The sequence below is a fragment of the Cimex lectularius genome, unplaced genomic scaffold (assembly GCF_000648675.2).
Source record: "Cimex lectularius strain Harlan isolate CLEC.00 unplaced genomic scaffold, Clec_2.1 scaffold123, whole genome shotgun sequence".
NCBI lineage: Eukaryota > Metazoa > Arthropoda > Insecta > Hemiptera > Cimicidae > Cimex > Cimex lectularius.
The window spans coordinates 431,042-441,360 of NW_019392886.1; the positions used below are offsets into that span (position 1 = coordinate 431,042).

General features: G+C 36.6%; 1 non-coding gene across 1 annotated transcript; it reads right to left on the reverse strand.

The window, feature by feature from the left end:
* Window positions 1-9,299: 9,299 nt before the first annotated feature.
* On the reverse strand, window positions 9,300-9,372 carry Trnag-acc. Its single transcript has one exon. It is a non-coding gene; the product is annotated as a tRNA-Gly (tRNA).
* Between the last annotated feature and the right edge of the window lie 947 nt (window positions 9,373-10,319).

The window sequence follows — 10,319 nt, forward strand, 5'->3', positions numbered from 1 at the left end:
GCCTGGGACGGCCCAGATCCGAAGACGCCGTTCACAAGAAAATGCGTAGGCGTGGCAGGATGTCCTACCGGACGACTTGAATATCAGCGTTAAAACCCTTTCATTAAATGCCTTTAAATCCTCTCCTACGTCTCGTAACAAAAGTGCAGACGAGAGGAAAGGGTTATTCTCGGTGCACATGTGCCTTTTGTCGTGCAGACCTATAAAAAAACCTAACATGTTGGTCTTATGAAGGATCTTCAAGGCCTCGGTAATAAGAACTCCGCCATGGTTTTAAAACGTGAACAACTTACACATTAATTTCACATAAAAAAATTCCGTAATAAAACAGTTCACTACCGAAATAGTGCCTACGAGTGGAAAACTACAGTATTTACAAATAGATAAGACATCTTCACCTGTGGCCTAGACAAGGATCGGAGATCTCACGAGATAGGAACATTATCCGGTTTAGAGTGTGGCCCTGTCTTTATTGGCTCTTGTTTCAGCCGGAGGGTTGTTGCGCACCCCGTCCAACCCCTACAATCCAAGACTCGTGACGTGGTTCACATGCTCCTTTGCATATCGCGTGTTTTCAACAGGATCGTTTCGAATCACCCGGAGGAACGCTCAACGGGCACGAGCTCCGAAGGGAGAATAAATTTACTCTAGATGTGTTTCTTTCTGTGTTATTTCTTTTTTATAAATCAAAGGAAGTTAAAGATGAGATGATGAATCGACCTGATGCTAAACTACGTGGAAAAAGGATCTTCGGTGAGGTCACCACGGAACGACAATTCTTTAGGTTTTTGTCGAGCTTTCGATTATATCGTCATCATCAAGGCCTGCTTATTATGTAATATTGTACAATTTAGAAACAATTATATTATCTTACTCTAACTCGATGAGTGTTAAACATATGTCTTGAGGAAAACTCCATTTATGATAAATTATTTAAATTTGGTCTACATCTACACATTAAAAAGATCAAATATAGAATTAATCAAAAACAATAAAATACAACATAATGTATAATTCACTAGTTTTCGTGGTCCGCTTGATCAAGTAACTCTTTCAATCAATTAACGTTTTTAGTGGAGATAAAAAAGTCAGTGCCACGTGCGGGATTGGAACCCACGTCCTTCGGCTAGATATGGCGCTACTCTACTACTTTTTCCCTCCTTTTTGCCATTTTTCAAATGTTTCAAATGTAATTCAAGGAGGGAAAATTCAAGAGGTGGGGTAGCGATGGGAAGTTAGTGACCGAGTGGATCGAGGTCACGATAGCTCAAGTGGTAGAGCATCGGCGTATTTAGCCGAAGATCGTGGGTTCGAATCCCTCTCGTGGCACTGACTTTTTTATCTTAACTAAAAACCTTAATTAATTGAAATAATATATAATTTTAAAACAACGTGATCATATAGGTTACCTCGGTTAACATACGTATAAGTACATGCCACTTTTCTTAATTTTTTCAGTTACATTTGGATATCACAATATATAATTATATATGAAGTTCAGCATCTACATATTAAAAAGATGAAATATAAAATTAATTAAAAATAATAAAATATAACGTAATACAAAATTCTAAAATTTTATACATTATATTTTATTATTTTTAATTAATTTTATATTTCATCTTTTTAATATGTAGATGCTGAACTTCACTAAATTTAAATAATTTACTATAAATGCAGTTTTCCTCAAGACATATGTTTAACACTCATCGAGTTAGAGTAAGAGTATATAATTGTTTCTAAATTGTACAATATTTCTAACTGCTGTTTTCCCATAATAAACAGGCCTTGACGATGACGATATAATCATCGAAAGCTCGGCAAAAACGGAAAGAATTGTCGTTCCTTTGTGACCTCACCGAAGAACCTTTTTCCACATAAAACAAAGTAAATTTTAATTCGATCCTTAGTGATCATCGTGGTATCCTTTTCATAATGTGTTCTTTTGTCATACTTTTTGAACGTATTTTTGACACTACGCTTCTTTGTTTGTTTGGGGTTCGTTATTGATTAGTCAGTTTGATTTTCCATAATTTTCCTTATATGTTCTTTGTGTCTGTCTTTGATGTATTTACCTCCGCGTTTGCATTTCATTGGTACATTCTATTTTTGAAAAGTATTTAAATCTATTAAGTTTCGTGGTCCGATTGACCAAATAAATTCTTTTCAATTAATTAATCTTTAAGTAAGGTTTTGGTTGAGATAAAAAAGTCAGCCTCACGAGCAGGATTCGAACTCACGACCTTCGGCTGAATACGCCGCTCCTTAATTTAATGTAGTACGGGAGCGACATGTAGACGGGCATTGTCGTGCATTAGAATAGGATTGTCGCTGATTTCATCAAGGATAGGCGACGCATGATGTTCCAAAATTTCATCCACATAGCGAATGGCGGTCAAAGACCCTCGACGAACAACAACCAACCCTGTGCGACTCTCCATTGAAATTCCCGCACACCATCACTGAGCTACGTTGAAAAGGTTGGCTCGGACAAATTACCCGCTTCGTACCTTTCATTTTGACTTCTTCACACTCTTTCAGGCTCATCTGGATATCGTAGAGCAAATCTACACTCATATGTAAAAAGTACAGCAGACCAATCGTCCAAATACCAATGGCCGTGTTCTCGAGCAAATGGGAGCCGTGCTCTCTGTGTGTTCTGGTGGACTCTGGTCCGCTTACGGGGCGAAAAGCCATCAGTCCATACTGATTTGATCTTTTTCGAGCGTGCGTTCAGAAATTTGGACGCCTCGAACTTGCTGGACCTGATGACCTGAACAACAGTAAGGTGCCGGTTTTCCGCAATTTTTAGAGTCCGAAAACGGTCATCTTATGGTTCTGTTACCCTAGGACGTCCATGACCGGACCTTCTAAGGTAGGACCGAGATTCTGGAAAACGTCTAACGGCGGCTCGCAGAGTTTCGTAGGGGACTCCGATGACAATAGCCGCATACCCGATTGAACGTCCATCGTCAATAAGTGTCACACCGCGCGCAACACCCTCAGTTCTAAGTGACTTTTTTTAAGCTGAAAAATTGAAATTAAGTTTATTGCTTCAGTATACAAATGAAACTAAATAAACATTTTAAATTCCGTAAATATTAAACATTGAAAAATCCTTTATCCTTGTTTTGGATTAAGGATTAAGGCAATTCCACATCAAAAATGTAATTGTTATATGTAAACAATGTTTGTAAATCCCAGGCCCTGAAGATGATCTCAATAAAGATCGAAACGTTGGCACGATAAAGAAAATGTTTTTCTGAAACCTACATCACACCAGACCGCATCTCACGATTTCTAAATAAATTAAGGATTAAGTGTGTTTACGATTGATATTTCCAATTTAAAACATAGCATAAACAAATATTTATTGATACAAACAATGAGACAAATTACGGGCAGAATTGCCTTTTATCGAGAAAATAAAATAAAAATTGTTGGGTGGAACTTTTTGCTTGTCAGAGTATAAGCCTCAAGCCACGAAGGTTTAGATATTTTTCTTTTTTATACTAAATTATTGAAAAATGTAGGTGGTGTTGGTTTGTCTGCGTTTACATAATACATATCATGTTAAAGTGATACAGATTACTTGGTCCGTTTATGCTTGCTCCATAAAAGGTTATAGCAGATACAAAAAAAAATCAAACACCAAAATAAAAAACATGTTTTGCATCAAATACTGATCTGAATTATTCGAAAGTATTAAAAACTAGCACAATATCCTAGATGGTTAGTTGTATCGTTCAAAAAACCAGTAGACAGTAAAGTTTTCTAACCTGACCAGAGTGTTTTACATGAGCTTACATTTACAAAACGTAAAGGGATTTGTAAGAAAAAGAACATCGACCGGAGAAAGTTTTCACAACATTTTATATCCGCTCTCGGCCATACACGGTAAGTATATCATGTCAGAAATATTCATATTTTTTATATGACTCAGAGAATATTACATACATTGCGCTGGTCAGGTAAAAAGCACTCGATCCTATAGTTTCTAAACACCGCCCTATCTAAACACGAACGTTATTACCATTGTAAGGCACGGAAGTGCCCTCTGGCACAATCTTCGAAAAATGCATAACTATATTTACCCTTTCGTTAAATAAAGATGTAAAAATCATGATCATTTTGCTGCTGTTAAAGTCAGAATATGATTTTTTTGCCATGTTCTTATCTCTAATGGTAACACGGTTAACGTGGTTTATGAATAATGGCCGCTCTCGTCGGTTATGTTGCTTTGCCAAGCACACTGAAAGCAATGAAAAATGAAGTATGAGTTATGCAGCTTTAGAAATAGCTTTGTAATTCTCAACTAACAAAGGTGAAAACGAAAGGTTAAAAGATTATTTTACAGTTGATGATAGTTGGCGGCTAATGAACGCAGTTATTGTACTCATTCACTGGATTCATCGCGCTGTTAGAATCCTTTTGAGCCCAATTGAAAAGCATAATCTTCCGAGATGTCGATTCCATTTTATCTTTTTTCCAAAAGGGACCACATTCGCGGGTCCCCGGTAGGGCGATAAATTACCGAGTAAAGTGGAAGCCTTTGCCAATTTTATTGATCGTAAAATTAACATAGCTGGCCTTGGTTATTTTATTTTTAAATGACAACCAGCTTGGAAAAAAAACGAAAAGAAGAAACAATGATAACCCGAATTAAAGAGCGTAGAAGTAGAATTTCATGAGAACGTTGACCCCGATGGAAGTAAATGTTAATGAAATCGGTTTTACTGATTGATTGCACAATTCTGCTCAACCGGATCAGCGAATCTATGTCGGATCTTTTGGAGTCACGGTAAGGGGATTGTTTAATCTGCCCACACGCGGTGTTTGCAAATCTTCTGAAAATAATTATGCATAGGTATACGTGTGATACGAGAAAGCCGGCAGTGATAATTTTTAAAACAAATATTGTTTACATATTATTTATCACGACCTGCACGAGAGTTCGCCTATCAGGAAGTGAATTGGCGTGTTGAACAGTGATTCAGATACGTGTCTGAAAACGGCTCACTGGAATTTTAGTTTATTTCAAAAGTTTTTCTTTTAAAATTTGTTTAGATCAGCCAATTTGTTGAATCGATGATACATAAGAGATAATTTCAAACATCGTACATACATAAAATATTAAAAAATTGATTATCTTTCAAAGATATTCTAGTTTAAGGCTTATTCACAATTGGGCTAATATGGTTGGTTTTTTAATTATTTTGCTTGTATTATGCAAATATTTATTATTATTAACACAAAGTATAATATATCAGGGTCTCCAGTGAAACATTGGTTAGGGGAAAAATCGAACATAGTGGGAAAATCGAGTTTCGCCAAAATTTCTCACTATTATTTTTTACTTTTCACTGTAGCTTCCTGTATGCTGTAGTTTTATTTAAAATAGAATTATGTAATATGACACCATCTCATTTTCAAAATATTCTCTTCCATGTAACCATAAAATCATCACATTGAGGGTTTTCGACCCATGGAAAAATTAAGGCACAAGGACTCGTTAACATAAATTAATAAATTTTTGAGTTGTTTGATAGGGTGTGGAACTAAGTTATGTTCAAAAATATCAAACGTTTCCTACCCATTATTTATTACTTTTCCGGGAATCCTTCTTAAATAGCAGCAGTTTCACAGTGAGGTGGAGTTAACGAGTATTCACATATACAAATACACGCTGGCGTCTGGCAAGGGAAAATTCTTGGCCTCATCTTTTGTTCTATTTATGCATAATACAATATACCAGGCACTGCAAAACCCAAACTAAAATAGGTTAATTTCAATGCAAACTTCAATTTCGACTTTTAGAGAAGCAGAATTCTACGCCCCAACAAAAAATGTCTAATCTAAACCAACATAGATGAAAATATGGAGGTATTCCAATAAATCAAACTTATACATAGTACAATTAATTAAGGTTTTTAGTTGAGATAAAAAAGTCAATGGCACGAGCGGGATTCGAACCTACGATCTTCGGCTAGATACGCCGCTGCTCTGCCACTTGAAAAATGGCAAAAAGGAGGGAAAATTCAAAAGGTGGGGTTGAGATGGGAAGTTAGTGTCCGAGTGGATCGAGGTCACGATAACTCAAGTGGTAAAGAAGCGGTGTATTTAGCCGAAGGTCGTGGGTTCGAATCCCGCTCGTGCCATTGACTTTTTTATCGCAACTAAAAACCTTAATTAATTGTAATATATTTATTAGTCAAGCGGACTACGAAATTAGTGAACTTATACATGGTCCAATTCTTCTTCTCAAATTTTTATTCCAAGAGTATCACATCATTAAAGTTACTGTATACTTTGACCACCTTGTCTGGGCCAAAAAATGCTTACCCTTAACGTTAAGTATTCCTCCTCGACCCACCCTCAGAAGAAAGTGTGCGAACGACAGTCACACGTAAGACAACACAAGCATTGCAGTATAAACTATTACATCTTAGAAGATTGATAACCTGTAAGCGACATGCTAGATCACAATGGCTGTACTCCAAAGATCCATCACATAAAAGACCTCTCAACCAACTGACTCGAAACTGACAAAACGATTATTCGGAAATCGTGAGATGCGGTCTGGTGTGGCGTAGGTTTTAGAAAAACATTTTCTTTATCGTGCCAACGTTTCGATTTTTATTGAGACCATCTTCAGGGCTCAAAGTGTTTGTTTTCTGCGTAATTTTGCCATTCTTGTGTGTCTTGTTGAGAGTGCCCACGACAGTCAAGAATGGCAAAATTACGCAGAAAACAAACACTTTGAGCCCTGAAGATGGTCTCAATAAAGATCGAAACGTTGGCACGATAAAGAAAATGTTTTTCTAAAACTTACGTCACACCAGACCGCATCTCACGATCCCCAAATAATTAATAACTAACGGTCACTAATCATTCAAACTTACTAAAACCTGGGCCAAAACTGTCTTCGAAATATCAGAACGGCCCAAGCCTTAGGTACTGGAATAATTTGATGCCCCTTGACCAAAATCTCACCTCTCCTGGTGAAGTGAATGACTTAACTATCCCACAAACGAAAGTCCATGACATAAACTCGAAAATTACACTTCAGTATCCTCAAAAGGTAATATTGGGTTGTCCGGAAAATAATGCAGGATTTTAAGTTTTCATTAAAAAAAATCTATATAAAATATTCTGTTTACGTTTACAGGATTACTCATTTGTATGAATGTCAACACTTATTAATCCTCTTCCAAATGATATTGTTTGTTTACCTCTGTAGCATTCCGCTACTTGGAAATATTAATTCAGTCATCCTTATAATGTCAAAGCGAGAATTTCGTACGATTTTCTTTTACGAGTTTAAACTCGGCCGAAGCGGAGCCCAAACGGCTAGAAACATTAACCAAGTCTGGGGCGAGGGTTGTGTTAATGAGTGCACTGTGCAAAGGTGGTTTAAAAAATTTCGGGAGGGAGATTTCAGCCTTGAAGATGAAGAAGGTCGTGGAAGGCCTTCCTCTCTTAATGATGATGTTCTGCGATCAGTGGTGGAAGAAAACCCCAAAACAACTGTTCGAGAACTTGCAGAGCAACTCAAAGTCAGTAAAACGACCGTCGCTGACCACCTCAAGGCGATTGGAAAAGTGAAAAAACTCGAAAATTGGGTTCCACACTCATTAAACGATCGCCAAAAAAATCAGCGCTTTGATGTTTGTGCATCACTTCTAACACTAGACGTTCTGGACAGTGGCTCGACAAAGGAGAAGCTCCAATACATTTTCCAAAGCCCCCAACTCATCAAAAAAAGGTAATGGTTACGGTATGGTGGGCTTCATTTGGTTTAATACACTACAGCTTCTTAAATCCTGGCGAAACCATCAATGCTGAATCATACTGTAACCAAATTAATACCATGCATCAGAAATTGGCAGTAATGAAGCCCTCTTTGGTCAATCGGAAAGGGCCCATTTTGTTGCATGACAACGCTCGACCACATGTGTCACGTGTAACGTCACAAAAATTATTGGAGCTTGGCTATGAAACTTTGCCTCACCCACCCTACTCTCCGGACCTCTCGCCTACTGACTACCATTTTTTTAGACACCTGGACCACTACTTACAACACATAATATTCAAAAATCAAACGGAACTGGAAAATGCATTTATTGACTTTATCAATTCTAAAAATTCTGAATTCTACTCAGACGGAATTAATAAGTTACCAACACGTTGGGAGAAATGTATTGAGAGTATGGGAAATTATTTTGATTAAAGAACATTGCTTTAAAGTAACTAGTTTCTTTTTTTTTGTTTAATACCAAAATCCTGCATTATTTTCCGGACAACCCAATAGTACTAATTTCTAACTTTTATAATGCCGTCCATCGTACCACCCACTTTCCTGTTTTATGGAAGTTCTCTTCTTTCCGCATGATCTACAAGCGTACCATAAGTACTTGAAATAATAACATTAATGAGTATCTCAATGAGCAGGTGGATCAGTAGGACGTTTTTCAGTATTTTGCCATTAACGAGCAAAAGACTGGAAAGAAAATTTCCAAAGGATTGGTGTGTTAAAAACGTTGAACGTAAATAATTTAAGTGTAACCTAGTTGGGTACTTTTCTTTTTGCCCCAATGGCTCATACATTCACATTTGATATAACTTACTGAACTGTTTATTTGTTGTCAATGAATTTTTCATGAATTTCTTTTTGACAAATTAATATACAAGAAGTATGAATGTTCAAAAGGTCACTTTCAAAAGCGATAATTTCACACAAAATATCCCCGCTTTCGTTATTTTCGTGTGACCTTTCTTGTAAGAAAGTGGTAACTGGGCATAATTTCTAAAAGGGCGCATCGTTTTAAGAATCGCGTCCGTAGGAACGGGACCCGTCGGAGCTGTCAGCCGGGAAATGATGACAGAGAGAAACCGAAATTTAAAACGTTATATTTTGCTGTTTCCATCTTATAACTCGTTTTCTCAAAACGAGACTGAACATAATTTCAACGGGCGTAACACGAAAGCTTTCTAAACATTCGAATGGACGATTGAAAAAAAATAACACTAATAATATTTCTGGGTTCAACATTCATAAGCCACGTTAACAGGTGTACTATAAAACGTAAAGTCCAGCTATTTGCATTAAATTATTATTGAACCCGAAAGTTTCATATTGTTTCAAACATTTTTATGCTATACCGGTGCTAGTACCCTTCTGCGGCTTAAGCTGTGAATTTGGATTATTATTACCGTTATTAAATTCACTAGTTTTCGTGGACCGCTTGACCAACTAATATCATTCAATTCATTAAGGTTTTTAGTAGAAAAAAAGTCAGTGTCACAAGCGGGATTCGAACCCACGACCTTCGGCTTGGTACGCCGCTGCTCTACCATTTGAGCTATCGTGACCTCGATCCACTCGGACACTAACTTCCCATCTCAACCCCACCCTTTGAATTTTCCCTCCTTTTTGCCATTTTTCAATTGTCGTGTAATCTATTTGATCGTAGGTTCGAATCCCGCTCGTCACACTGATTTTTTCATCTCAACTAAAAAAATCTTAATTAATTGAAAAAAAATTATTATTATTATCGAATAGAAAATGAAGATGAAATGAAAATAAGGATTCATTGGACACAAACAATCCAAGAATCTTTTAGCAAATTTTGAAATGAAAAAAGCAAAATGCATTAAAGGATGCTGAAAGAATTTCGAATCTTGGCAATCTCAACGGTCGATGCAGACCAAATCGGCATTTGAAGAAGATTGGTATAAATCCAACACGCCACGTGCAGATTCTGCAAGTACCCAGATAAGACACCAACGCACCTACTAACAAATACTACATTTGTTTTGTGATATAAAACGTAACTTTTGAAGAAATTCGACCACTGAAACATGGTCTACTATGAAATTTCTGGAAGAACTAGGACTAACCAGTGTGCTATTGGTACAGAATGGGTATACAGTAGCTCTCGCTATTCACCCCGAATACTAAATCTACATCTAAACTTTCTTAGATTTTCTTTTCGACATAAAAATGTCAAATTTTTATCAATTTATTAGCTAGGTATCAAAATGGGCAAGGTAGTAACTAGGTTACCAAGGTTTTAGTATGCACAAATAATTTATTTCTGCTTTTGAAACTAACACTTTTTAATGAGAAAATTATTAAAACTACAGTGGCTTGAAGATCCATGAATTGACAATTTAATACAATCCATAAAACTTTTAACCTATCTTCGCTGTGAATCATGATCACGTCGTACTTTTTGTTTGAATATCGAATTAAATCAAAGTTGTTGACTTTTAGATTTTTGGAAAAATCTTTTATTGTTTAGGCGACAAACTCTTTA